We start from the raw sequence: 15,069 nt of genomic DNA, 5'->3' as shown, positions 1-15,069 counted from the left end.
GAAAGCCGGTGTACAATTTTTCCCATCCTTGACTAGCTAATTAGGACCATTTGACTCATCGTCTAGGTAGCCAGTGTTATGGGAACGCGATAAAAACCAGTTGATTCGCGAGGGTTACCGTTCCGTGAAAGCGTTGCGAACACGGAAAAAGAAACTGGAAGGGAAGGTTACGCGCTATCACATTTTTGCAATCGGTCAAAACGCTCAGGATCACGGTAGAACCGCCGACAATCCCATCGATTATATCGGAATCGGTTTCGCAATTGTGTCGGTCACGTGTGTTTTCTTCCTTCCCGAGGATAGATCGATTATATATTGATCCGACGCGCGCACCCTTCACTTCGCCGCTGCAAAATGTGCTCGGGAGAAAAAAATGTGCGACGATAAATGGAGATGGAAAATATAGTTATTGCTCAGGAACGGTCTGCGGATGTTTGAACTTCTCAACATCCGTTTAATTATCCCGCAATTAACCTTAATATATTGCCTGACAGTCCCCCGCCAATGCGAGTGCTTTTGAAACCTTGTGTAACACACTGAACGATTGAGCTCCAACTAAATATCCTTTTAACCTTCCAACCGTGGGCGAGTTTTATTTGTGGTGCAAATTCGTCCCAAGAATTAGATTAAGAAGGGTATAAGAAGAGAAACAGAAAAAAGGAAGAAACAATTTTCTTTAATTTAAAATCTTTCAAATTTAGTTTCCTTTCGCTACATTTTTGTGTTTTGAACATATTTAGAATTTTACGTTATCGCGGTTGGAGGGTTAAACAATTTAATGGGGCGAACTTTGGAACTTTGTCCTTCTTCTTAAATAAAGAATCCGCAGTATATGAAAATATAGTAATTTAGCATCAGTTTAACCCTTTGCACTCGAAGCTATTTTAATTATATTTTCTGTTTCATATGATTTATTGCGATTTAAGCATATGAAAGCCTATTGGCAAGTACAAAACTTGCAATTTTAACAGTCTTTTAGATATAAACGAGTCTGATACTATTACAATTATTTTGAAAAATAGTATAGCAATTTTTAGTGGCACCTTAGAGTCGCCACTCGAGTGCAAAGGGTTAATCTATTCGACTCGATGACGCGCGCTTTGAACACAATACCGTAATTCTCTAACAACATACTTCGTAACATCGTGCAGTTTCATTTCTACGGAGTCTTCCATATTCTTGCGCAATATTTCCCAATGTTTTGCGAAACTTTGACCAGTTTCTTGACGCGACTATTTCTGTTTCTGCACTTTTTGTATCGATGACCGTGCAACATTTGTTCGCGGCGGCATTTTTTGGCCCAATAGCGTAGAAAGCGAACGGTTCGTAATGAATAGGCGAATTCTCTGAATCAGCATAGGTAAATCGGTAGATCTTTGGATCGGGAACACCGCGTTCGCCAATAATCGCAGCCGATTAGGTTTTTCCTACGGTCTCGATCAGCGGTATCACTGCGAAGGGAACGCGTGACATGCATCCAACATGCCGATTGGTTTTTCTCACGTGTAGAAGAATTCCTATAAAATCGATTTTTTATTGCGGGTCTGCAAGGCGATTGCCTATAGAAGGCTCTCGCTCGGCGCTTTCGATCCGTCGGCGGATGACTGGAATTTAGCATGAAACCGCGGATTATTATAGTTTAGGAATCGAAACGTCATGGACAAGCGCCGATATGTGTTCGATCCTGGAAACGCGTTTTAATGGTTCGCGGGTATTTTGCGTGAAACTCTTTCGCGTAATTCCATAGGTCGTGGTCTCGTTCGAGGAATTCCGAGTTTATGATAGTGCATGATCTTCCTGTTGCGTCGTGGAAATGTTACAGAATGATTGCGGAGTGGCCGCAAACCCTCGGGAGGATACGTAAGATATATTCTTTACGGTATTTGATTAGAAGTCGATGCAAGTCCGATGAGTGGAATATAAGGATTTACGCTGACTCAGGCGCATGATTTCCTGATGACTGTTGCAGGGAGATACCCGGTCGAAAATCTATGCGATTGATTGTGTTTGATTGCACTGAAGAAACATTAGTTGGTTGCCAATGAGTAGCCTATTCTTTTGGAACGTAAAGGCTAACAGTGTTTCCCCTGTTTTATTTCATAACTTTTTATAATATTATGTAACTAAATGATCATTCTTGTATGATTAAATTAACAAACTCCGCTAAAATCGTTCATAACGATCTATAATATTTAACTTTGCGTCTCAACTCCTATTTAAAATCAATTAATTTAAATTTCTACGTAAACTCCTATAAAAATCTATTACAATTAAATTTCATATTGTGTTTATTACAATTAATTGTATCTCTATTTAAAATTATCTACAATCTAAATTTCTATTAAAACAATATCATAATTTAAATCCGCAACAAAAATTCACTGTAATTAAATTTTGTATTAAAAATGTATTACAATAGAGCTCACTCCTATTTAAAATCAATTACTGTAAATTTATATTAAAAATCTCTGTTACAATTTAAATTCCTATAAGAATCTATTCTTCGACGCTTTCGAATAATATTTAGCAACGCGATAGTTGCTTCGTATCTCACAGAAAAATCATGTTCCCGAGAAATGCTGCAGTCTGCTTACGACTCACGTGTTCAGCATCTTGGGTCGTAAAGCAGTGAAATGATGAAAACGGCTGTGCACGACAATGTGTTAGTCACAGATATAGCGATTGCCGAAAAGAAAGGGACTCAGGGTCCCGTTGGGAACCGTGGCGAAAGCGACGGATGTGTCGGCGATATGCAACGGCCAGCAGCGAATGACACTTTCCCCGGGTCGAGGCTCTTCTCCCTTGCAGAAGGTCATTGTACGTGTAAGAATACAGACAAAAGCGACGACGGAATCCGTGATGAGGCGCGGAACAAGAGCGGCTGTGTTTAAGTCGAATTTCTAATTCCGCGAGCGAAAGGGAAAATCGGACGGAGGAAAGTTCTTGCCAACAATGTCGATGAATCGCCAAGCGACCGGCGCTCTCCCGAGCACAATGACTCCCGTCGCCTTTTTTTTCCTTTATGCAAATGTACATTATTATGAAAACGTGCAAATCGCGAAAGGATACGCGAGCCGACTTCCGATTAGGTTCGCTTGCGCGGTTGAATCGTTGATACCTGATCCACGAAACTTCGACGATTTGTAAGAAACGTGAGCAGTCTATGGTTTCGGTGATTTTGACCGGTGCAACGATCGGACTGCGGATCTTTTGCGATTATGGGAAAGATCGTGGTGGGCGAAATAAAGCAGTAAAATCGTCGGAAGAAGTTTAGGATGCCGTGTTGTCTTTTGATTTATCGAAATTAGCAGGAGATCCAGTTAATCTTTATTTAACCCTCAGCACTCGGAAGATGTTTTTTATATACCTACCAGCAAGTCGGAGCAAATTTTGCAAAAATAGTGATTTCATTACGAAATGTTGAATTTAAATAAAAATCATTTTTCATGTATTTTAAGTGAGTTACAATGTGAAAAACCTTACTTGCCTGAAGACAAGAAAATAAGACGATTTTAATAAATATAGTTATTTACGAGTTGTGAAATGCATAAGAAAGAGCATAAACACTGCAATTATGAATGTACGAGCTGTATCCGCAGGAAATTCTTAAATAAATCAATCTAGTCCTCTTTATTTTACAATAGTGTCAATAGAGATCTGATCGAGTGAAAGCTTGGAATGTATAATGAATGAATGAATCAATGTTATCTATAACATGCGCCATGAAACATGTTATGCAATAGAAATTCGTCAAAAACATTAAACCGACCTACAAACAGTTATTTACCTCTCTGCATCGTTCAATTTCTCTGCAATAAAAATATCTGAAATTGAGATACTTCTGTGCGATTTCCATAAATTTGAAAACGGAGCGATGACGTTCATAACCGGTAGCGAATCCGCAACACAAAACCATGCTGACCCGCGAACAATTTGCACCTCGATCATCGTTTAGCATAAGAATTCACGTATTTGCATGAACACGATCCAAGAACCACGAAGAAGCTATTTTCACGATTCCTTGTTTACAGATAACTTGTTTCCATCTGTCACTTTCTTCGTTTTGTTTTCGAGTTATCGCATTCCTAAATTTCTGCCTTTTACGAGCTGCATCTCGATCCGGTTCGGGAATTCATTATTCGGAGGGCGCGGCGATATAAAGCTTTCCTTCTCTGTCCGGGTTCATAGATCGAAGAATGCATCTGTGGAATCACGGGCAGACAGACAAGACATCGCGATCGTTTGCGCTGATCCATTGCCGTTGACTCGATTAGAACGACGTTAAATGGATCGGTTCTAATTACAGGCTAACGAACCATAAATTCTGCACTTACCAGTCAACTGCCGGCAATCATCTTAAGAGGCCTGCGTTTGCGCAACTGGTCGGACGATTTCGCGTTTAACAATTCTAACCGACGACCTCGGAAAACGCTGCTTCAGCGATCATTTGTTTATTTAAAACTCGAGCAACGATCTCCGCGAAAAAACGAGTACCTTCAGCGAATTGTTTCCTGGCGAGATACAAAGTGCAATTGATATACGTCGTTACTTGGTACGTCGTTAACGATTCACAATTACGTTGATTAACCCTTGTTTGTAACCAATAAATTTCTACGCGATAGAGATCATTAATATCTGTTGTTCGACGATCTTTACTTCAATGTTTGCGGATCTGTGTTATGGCCACCCTGCTATAAAAATCAGATTACATTGATTAAGAGCGTACAACATGGCTGATGATGGCCTCTTATTATAGTAACAGAGCAATGTCCGTTTACTACCATTACTATACCCATATATTGTCGGATCTCGGATTAATGACCGTCGGGCAACGTCGATCAACAGTTGACCTCTTGCTCATATATGTATAAGATCATTAATCAGCTGATCACGTCTCCTGATCAAGTTCTGCGATTGCTAAACTTTCATACTCCCTTGCACAGCCTTAGAAACCGTTCACTTTTTGTTCTTCCGACTTGTAGAATTAAACCGATCGAAGAAGTGACACCTGTTTTTTTTTTTTACAGCAGATGCAAACAATTTTTATTTTGCACAAAAATCCGGAATCTAGTCCCGGCACTGTCTAACAATTTTACGCGTAGGATAAGTAAAAAGGGGAGAGTGAAACAAGACGATTGGAAAAGGGACGATTAAAACTAGAAGCGAAAGTCCTGCGCCTCGTTAATGTATCTTTCGGGTTGGATAAGACCGTGTACCGACAACAGCGTGTTAAGTTCCAGCATTTCCTGATACGCACAAGCAGCATTAAAGTTTGTTAACGAAGTCCGAAATTCCAGCTGCAGGAGACACACACTTCGATCTAATAAATCGACGTCTGTAGCCACGAATTCGCGTGGAGGCACGCGAAATGATAACAGCGATCGACGGCTGACCGACAGAAAGCCTAAACGGAAACAGGAAACGCTCGATTATCGCATTACGCAGCATTGAATCGACTCGCGGTCTAGATTCGCTTGTCAGTGAACTCAAAGTTGCAGAGAGATTGTAATCGAGCCTTCTCTAATTACGGTTAATTAGACGCGACGATGGCATCTCTGATGGAAGGTTGCTCGCGCTCGGCTCGAAAACTGGGAACCGTACATAGTACCGTTTCCTGATTTTCCTCTCCGGCCGCAAACAAACGAGAGATTTCATCGGCGGTGGTTTCACGGGAAGCAAACGTGCTCCATCAGCCAGGCAAATTAGCGTGACCGTCCGCGAGATAATGGCGGCCGCAACGGTAAACGGCGCGACGATAATCGGGCAACGGGCGCGAAGAAAGAATGGGGCGGGAAGATTCTAAGCTCGCCTCGTAAAATCTTAATTGAAGCGGTTCGAGGGTTCCCGTTCTTTCGGATCTTGTTCCCAAAGGATACGGCCCATTGTCGAGCAGCACGCAGCACTGCGGAGCCGTTCTCATGCGATTTTACGCAGGTTTCTCGGTGCATCTTATCCGCGTCGATCTTGGGAATCGGGTCTTCGCTAATTTCAAGATCACGGCGAACACCCGGTCTACGCTCTTGTGTCAGGGTCGTTAACCAAACCCTCTGCGATGGTTTCACTTTCGCTGACAATGCGGGATGTGGAAATATTCGCAGTCGCTCTTTTCATCTGCAGTTCGAAGTGCACGGGGACTAGCAATTTTATTATAGTTCTCTGCGAAGTTGACGACGACGGTGGCATTGTGTCTCTGGGATACAGTTGGTGTTCTCTTCTTTAATATTCCCTCGTCAGCGTTTTTGTTGAACTGTTTTGACTTGCACGCGATGGACAGTTCCTTGGACAATTTTACTATGCTACGTTGACGATCTATTTGACAAACTACTACGTTGACGAACTACATTTTAGCTTAGCCATCGACAATTTCTAATAATTAGTCTTGGATTAGTCTAGGATTTTATGATTTTATTAAGCGTTTCTGATGGCTTATTTTCAACTTATTAGAAATGTTAAGAATAAAACTGAATTTTTACTTAACTCCTGTTTGATGCAATCGAGGCAGAAAATTTGTATTTTACATAAAGATCCACAGTCTACTCAAATATATAAACGACTATGCCTATAAGTACTAACTAAATAAATAATTCTGTCGCAAGGTTAAATATGTAAAATCAGAGCTTGCGAAAATTACGATTATTTCTCTGCTGAAATTATTAATGCAGCAAGCACCCACGTCAGCATGGTTTTCTTGAATAAAATTAGACACTAGAAATTGTGTAAACATGAATCAGCTAGACGAACCTACCGGACAAGTCTACATTTCTGCTGCATGTAATTTACATCGCATTCGATGATAACTGTTCCTTATTTATTGTACACATTTGCATTCGAAAATGCAGTATCCATTTATTTGTCAAGAATGAACGAAGTAAAAACGCCGATAATCGAATAAAAGCGCAACTTATTACGTAGAACCTAAACCGCATCATTGAAGTTACCGGCGTCTCCCTTCGCTCTGGAGACTTCAATGCCAGGACGGGACAATTCGCGCCGTATACATTCATTCCCGCATTCGCATTACTTGTGTTGCAACGTTGCATCCGGGTACCGGATGTTTCAGCAATATCCAGTTTTTAAACTAAATCACCGGCGGTCGCCATCGAATCAACGCTCTCTCAGTTTTTCTTCCGAGTACTTGCACAAATGCGTAAACATTGTAAATGCATAGACGCCTGCAGTCCAGTAATTACTTTTTCGCGTTTCATACTCAACAGAGATAAACATTCGTTTCTTGCCGGTACTATACTTAAGTAGGTCGAGTTTCTTTAAAGCACGAATTAATAATATTTTACGTCAAACTTTCTCGCAGAGTCGGGCAAAATTTCATTCGGATGACGCACAAGAGATGAAGACTACAGAGTCAAATTTTATTCGGCGCTATTGAATAAATATCTAATCGAATCAAAATTTATCTAGATAACAATTCATCCAAATAAGAATTCATTCGTACAGGAATTCGGAAAATAATCGATTCCAATACACAAATGATAGAATATAATATTATTTTATATATATAATATAATATTTTTAATATTATTAACTTGTTCGAATAAAGAATCACGCGAATAATTTATTTACAAAGAATAATTAGTTAGAAGTAATATTTATTTATCTACAAAAAATAATGAATATTTATAAAGAATAATAAATAATCGTTATTCGAGTAAAATATTCGACTATAAAGGAATTCATTCGAATGATTATCTTAGATAAAGATTTATTCAAAATCATTCGCATAATGACCAACTTTGCTTTCTCGCGACCGTTCAAACAGGAACTGGTTGGAGCTCGTTTTTACGATGTAAATGTTTTCTCGTTTATCGTAATTACTGGTAACGACAGTTTCGGGTTTCTTCAGAGGCAATTGATGCTGTGAAAAAGAGAAAAGCAGAAGAAGAGCGTTCGAGAGCAGACGAAGACCGAGGAAAAGGAGGCGAAGAAAAAGAAGAGAAGAAAAAGTAGAGAGGAAGCAGAAGAAGAAGAAGCAGCAGCAGCAGAAGAAGAAGAAGAAGAAGAAGAAGAAGAAGAAAAGAAGAGAGGTCTCGGCAGTTATTTCGGGCGTCGCTGCATGGCGCCTAAAAGATCGGTAGCGCGAAGGTCGTGGCCATCGACGACCTTGAAAAGCCAGTACCGGGGATCTCTTCCGATGACTCACAAGCTGCATAGTTCTCCGCTGCCGTTCGAAATAAACACGATGCCAGCGAGGTTCGCGGGCCCCGATCTTCCCGCGACAGAACTGTGTTTCGAGCGGGACCATAAACGCTGACTCAGGACGATCCCGGGAAAAACGTGAATGAACGATCGAGACTTAAAATAATGCCTCCTCATCGGTGCAGATTAGGTTCAATGCGTCACGGCGCCGTTGCCGACGCTGTCGTCACAGACCGAGAATACGAAATTCCTATTGGGAAAATTGCCCTGCGAAAATTGGCCAAAAGGAAACTGAAACACCCTTTTAATCGCAGAGGAAAGTAGCAAGTATTGGAAAAAGTTGGACAGAGTTTTCTCTACGTTAAAACATTTCTCGAACCACAACAGCACTTTTGAATCCCTTAAACGTTCTTATTTTGGTATTAATACATGAAAGCTACAATTCTCAATGACGTACTATATATTTATTTATTTTTACGGAGAAAGCCCTTTTACATTATGTAAATGAGGAATTCTATTACTATAAAATTCTTATAAAAATCATTTTCATAAATGAGAGTAACGTAAAAATTAATTACAGGATGTATAAAATTTTGTTGATTAACTCTAGCCAAGCCTAGTAAAGAAGATATAAAAGAGATTAGCGATCCATTGAAGAAACTAATGTTTTTGTAGGAGGTATTTCAGGTTCAGCATAATCTATGTATATAGATATGTAGTTTCTCTCACAGTCGGCGAGTGGTGTGCGATAGCGAAAAAGAGATTCTTTGCTGTCAGGTGTTTCGCGGGTACATGCCATTTAAGGAGCACCAAGATCGTAGGTACATATAACATTAACTTTCTAACTTTACAATTCTTGGACTTTTTGTCTGTCCATAAGAGACAGAATATTACAGTTGGTAAACATGGAGCTAGAAATTGATATTTTTAATTGTACAGCAGAGTGTATTTGCAGCTTCTTTTTACTAACATCGTTGGTTGCACGCCAGCTAAAAAATGCTTTATATTTAAACAATATTAAACTTAATGTTATAGTTTATTATTACTATAGCTATTTAGTTCTAGATATTTATTGTATATTAGGCTAGGATTTCTTGAAATTACTGCTACAGGAGGACGATTACAAATCAAGCGAACCTGATTACCGTCGAATCTACCTTGTTAAAAATAAATGTTCATCGCGCAGCTCTCACAAAAGCAGAGAACTTGGCTGGCTGTAGCTAGCAATCGATTCCAATTAACGCGAAACAAGAGGAGACGCAAGGTCGTGACAGAAATCTATCGAGAGCGGCACATTCGTCCAAATACGGCTGGAGATGAGAAGGAGATCATTAATGATGCATCGAGATCCGCGAATAGAGTCCAATCGGATCGATATAAAGTTCGACGGGCATTCTATTCTGACCGGATATCGCTTATTTCAACGATACCATGTTGATTTCGGGATCGTATAAAGATCGTTAAAGAATGCAAATAGTGTCCATCAAAGCTGATTGCATTCTAAAACACGGCCGGCAAAAATCGGACACAATAAAACGGAATATAAATTATCATAAATGAACTGCGGATTTTACGTATTACCACAAACACGAATATGTGAAATTTAACGCAGTGGAAAGATTGACAAAATTATTATGCTTATTTTATTCAAATTATTAAAGAAAGAATGATATTTTTATTCGACTTATATTCCCCTGTCTTCGCAGTTCTGTATTTTGCCTATTCATTATTGTCATAAATGGGAAAGATCTGCAATCTACGAAAAGTTTTCTCCGTTTTAACACTTCGTGAATTATTTTTTCAAATTTCAACATCAATCTATTATATCTTCCTAATCTGATTACGATTCGCAAAAGACAAGAATGTTCAACAAGTAATTGTAGTCATACAACTGAACCGTCAAATTTTAATGTAATTAAATAAAATACTTTAATACATAAATTAAATAAAAAATACTTTATACAATCCTCGAGGTTGGTCGATGTGGCAGACGAAATGTTAATCATTTACTTCTCGACAACCGAGCTGTAACTTATCCGAAAAATTCGTGCTTGCGAATTTCCACCAAATCGAAGTACAAGACGAAACCGATGTAATTGGACCAATAACTTTTATAACAGGCCGAACGTTAAACGAAGCTGTTAAGCGCTGCCAGAGAAAATCAGTCACTTTCTACAAAAAAGCAAAAGAGCTACCGCCCCGTCTCGTTACGAGACATAAAGCGCTGAACGTACGCGCTGCGTTTTAAAAATAGTCCCCGTTTCAAGAGTGCAACAAGAGCAACGCGACGACGAGCTTACGGACACGGTTCCATCGACCGTGATGGAATTGTTCGGCTGAATCGTATTGATGGTTATCAACACGGTCGCGAAGGAAATTTCGTGAACGCGACGGTCGAGAAGTGGGCCGAACTTCCGCGCACGTTCCGTGTTTACTGCACGTGACAGGCATCGCGAAACATTTTCGCGCTCCTTTTATCCGCGCGTGTCTCTCCGACGAAATTTCTTGTGGACACCGCGGCCAAAAGTTTCCGTCAACTTATTGTCTGCATTTCGTTTTATCGCCGGTTGCGAAAGCAAGTTTTTCCCTACTGCGAAGATGATTATGACCGGAGCCCAATTAGGCGAATTACACTTCATTATTTCGTCTAAATTGATTCTACAGTTTTCTTTTTCTCTTGTTCTGTGCCACGAACGGTTATTTGCTAACATCCTTTTAGCTACCAAGAAGTTTCGTTGACTAAATTACTTTGATTTTGTGTGATTTCACACCGAATTGACGGCAAATATCTTCTTACCTCATACGCTATCTTGAATACAAAAGTATGATTTCTTTTTAATGCAAAAGCATTGTACGAAATCGGATGATGTCGATTTTCTCTTCATGATCGAGTGAAGACAAGATCTCGCACAGCAACATCGTAAATTATGTTTCGTTTCAGGAAATGTAACACGCATCATTTTCATTGTTTTGGCTCGAAGAAGAAGACATCGCCATGCTCTTAGCAACAGTCAATATGTATGTGTTGAATTTTTACTTTTTAAATCTGATTTATTCTGTGTTTGTAAGTTGCTAATTTATTTAATGGTATTTTGATAAGTAGGATACATAGATGCAAGTAATAAGCAGCCGTAACAAAATTAAGTTATAGTTAAGTTATAGAAGTAGTTAACTATAAGTTATAGAAGTAGTTAACTATAAGTTATAGAAGTAGTTTAAGGAAAAAGATGTAAGGAAACGGAACCACTTGTGATTATTATGTATTTACTTTAACCCTTTGCACTCGAGGGCTCCGGAGCGGAGCCATTTAAAATTTGTCTTCAAACTCGAGGGCTCCGCTACGAAGACAATGCAAATAATTTTCAGTTTTTAACATAAGAACAAAAACAAATCGTAAAAATTAGTTATAGGATGTTTCGCTGTTGGTGACAAATGACATTTGTATCCATAAACAATTAAAAAAATAATAACATACAACGATGACTTTTCTTTTAATGCTTATATCATGAACTTACATGTGAATATGATCTTTTCACTAAAATGGCTTCGAGTTGCTGGTAATATGACTCAAAAAAAACTTCGAGTGCAAAGGGTTAATTATTATGTAATTTTTGTTATTATTATTATTATTATTATTATTAGTAGTAGTAGTAGTAGTAGTAGTAGTAGTAGTAGTAGCAGTAGTAAATATGTACTCAAAAGTTCAATTAAAAACAATCTCCTGCTTTTTTCCAAAAAGAAACGCAAAAATCCAAACACCACGCCGCAGAGTAGAATAATTAGAAAATCGAGTTTCATAATGAGAAACAAGTTCTCCCGCCTTCCGAACGATAGTAGCGTTTAAGTGCGCATTAGGGGATCAGTTATGGTCGATACAGACGGAAGAGGGCGGGATAAAAGCGGGCGATTATTAACTGAAATCAGCAGTCGCGTCAATTAGCACGCAGCCCACGTTCACGCAGGGTGATTCTTGAGTGGCACGATTGTTCATGGGCCCGACGTTTCTGTTTCCGTGCTCGTTACTGCCTTTCGAGACGGCGACGGGGCCCGATAGCTTGTCAGTCGCCTAATAAGCCTACGTGCGGGCGCCGCGCTACGGTTTTACGGTGACCGACGTTCCTCATAATCGATCGCGACGTTCAACGGCATTATACGGCACCCAAGTATGCAGACCCTTTCACAGAAATCGGTGCATTGCAACCGATTATCTAAGCGGACGAAATTCATCTTATCTCACGTTATAAAATCGAATTTTTATTGTCAATCGCTGACGGAGGTCTGAAACGATCAATTACGTTTCGAACATTCTAAAACTTTTTAATAGACAGTGTGACAGCAAACTGAGTTGCGAAAAGAAACAATTTTCTCAAGAATTCTTCATTCGCACGTCATCTAGTGACTAAGGGCTTCGAACTTCTCAGAAAATCTCCAGTGGTTCGGTCTGGTTTGAGAGGAGGTTATTCTCCTTTATAACGCTTCGACTGACCAAGTCTCGCCCATATTTGGATGACGAAATTATTTGCTCAGGTTTGAAAATTAATTTTCACGCTACTCTATCATGAGACGTAAATAGAATCATTTGCAACGTGAATCGGTATTGTGATAGATTAATTTTTGGTTGCACATATTGCACCTTCCAACAGAATGCATTTAGAATTGTTCAAGTATATTGTCATATAAACATATTGCAGTACTATGCTCAAGGTTAAGTCAGAGTTAATTTGTACACTCCTTTTATTTAGTGTTAACCAAAAGGCTTTTAGCCCGTAAATAAATTTTTTATGTTATTGTCACATCTTAATTTGATTAGGATCCGCAAATGTAAAAATGTTCTAAAAATAATCGATATTATAAAACAAATCTTTTGAAGTTTAATTTGATTAAATTAGTGAAATTTCTGAGATTGTTAGCGTGGCAATCGAAGCGTTAAAGAGTGTCTTCTCTCTCTCAGGGAGTTTAATTCCATTCGATTGTCGATTCGCGATGCCGTTCGAGGGTGTGAAATGGAAGCGAGTCGAGCAAAGGAGCATTTCGACGAGATCGTTCCCGACGAAACGTGAATAAAAATGCGCCGGAGGCGACGAGCCGTGGGTGCATCGAGATCGAGTGTGACACGCAGCTCACGGAGACCTGTTGCGAATGCTTAGTCCGCACAGTCACCGATGTGATCGGTAAAAAGCAGGTTTTTCCGTGTCCGTTTCCGTCTCGAGTGTTACCTCAGATGCATTCCCGTTTCGATTACTGGAAGATCGCGTAGCGATACAAATTACATAATTGGCAGCGTAAACATTGCGTGGAACAGAATCTTGGTTACTTAAAAATGCGGTTACTCGATGCTCTAATCGCTGATGATGGGATTCCAATTCAATTTAGAATTATAAAAGTCTCGTCTAGATTGAAATTCTTTTACTGTTTCTATTAGATTAGTTTCTTAACTGTTTCTATTAGATTTAATAGATCGATAGTGGATATTAATAATTGGTTAAATTTAGAATAAGCTAAGAATCACCTGTACAGGTGACTTCACGTGAAGATAATGGATATCTATTTCCATATTTTCTATGATATCCTTGCGGCATGTAAATGAATGTAATTGAGAGCTTATTTATTAGTGATCTTAAACAGAACTGTTTCAACGACTTTAGCGACCATAACACCAATAAGCCTAATCCGATAATTACTATACAAGAATTTCATGTCGCCTAGCTTGGTGTATGTAGGCGATCTATCTCTTTTAACTGCGCGAAAAAAATGTCTCGCACGTACGCGAAACATGCGGATTAAAGTTTCTATTACTCGCAAAGATTTGCGTTTTCAGCAAAACGGAGACGAATTCATTCGCAACATGTGAAGTATGAATACTGTGTACTTTTTACCAATAATTTGCAATGCTTTGTCATTAAAAAAATACTATTCTTCCGGTTTTAAATTGAGATGGATATACCTATTATACCGATTTTCTTTGTCTTCGTTGTCGATTGCGATCTCTTCTCGGAAAATAATGCGAACTCCTCCGAAGCGACCGAACAAGTTCAAACTTAGCAATCAACAGGCACGTTAAATGAAAGCAATTAACACCTCTGCTTGGAGAATCGTAGGACAGGTAGAGGCTCTCGCAGCTACGCAACACCAGAAAATAAAACGTCACACCATTACAGCTTGATCTAATCCACTTGGTAATGACTCAATCAGCACCTTTCAAGGGAGTACTAAAAGTGAAGCAATAAAGTCAATTCAAACCCTGCGAAATTTTTTATTAGTGTCAGCAATTTCATGAACGACTTTACGAGCCAACGAGAAACGACATGTAGCCTGGAAATCGTTTCGGTATACATGGAAAAAATAGCAACTTATGCTGCCATTTACGACTATATTCGAATACTTAGAAATGTTCTCATAAAATATCAAACAGATACATACTGTAATAAAAATATTTTAGCGTCTCTTGCTTTCATTTCGTACTGATATACGCAGAATCGTGCAATATCGTATATAATATTGTTACGTTATAAATTCCGGTCCTAAGAAATTCAGTCTTGTTCTCATGATTACGTCAGTAATTTTACTTTACTTCATTAATAATATAAATAGGATAAATTTTGGTGTAAAATCTAGAGAGAAGTGTTACATTTTCCATGGGTTAAAATGTAATAAATATTTTTCAATCGATGCTACAGCAGTTTCGACGCGAGTTTAAATAGTATATCTTGTCTAAAATTGGAAGAAATGCTTGCTGCAGATTTTCATATAAATTAATTATTGACAATTATTAATAATTATACTAGCAACTACCAAGAATAAGGTCAGATTTTAGAACACGTTCATATTTTAGTGTCCTCTTGTATTAGATCGCAGAATCAAATCTAATCTCACTTTGCGGATACAGGAGATATGCTAGATTGCAGGAGATATCTATAA

At 38.9% G+C, this 15,069-nt stretch overlaps 1 protein-coding gene across 2 annotated transcripts in view; it reads right to left on the bottom strand.

The window, feature by feature from the left end:
* Naa15-16 (N-alpha-acetyltransferase 15/16) overlaps positions 1 to 15,069 on the bottom strand; it is a 68,432-nt gene that overhangs the window by 23,882 nt on the left and 29,481 nt on the right. The window lies entirely within an intron of this gene.

This window comes from Megalopta genalis, chromosome 9, assembly GCF_051020955.1.
Source record: "Megalopta genalis isolate 19385.01 chromosome 9, iyMegGena1_principal, whole genome shotgun sequence".
Lineage (NCBI taxonomy): Eukaryota > Metazoa > Arthropoda > Insecta > Hymenoptera > Halictidae > Megalopta > Megalopta genalis.
Note: the sequence above shows the minus strand (reverse complement) of the source record. Positions and strands in the feature narration are given on the sequence as shown.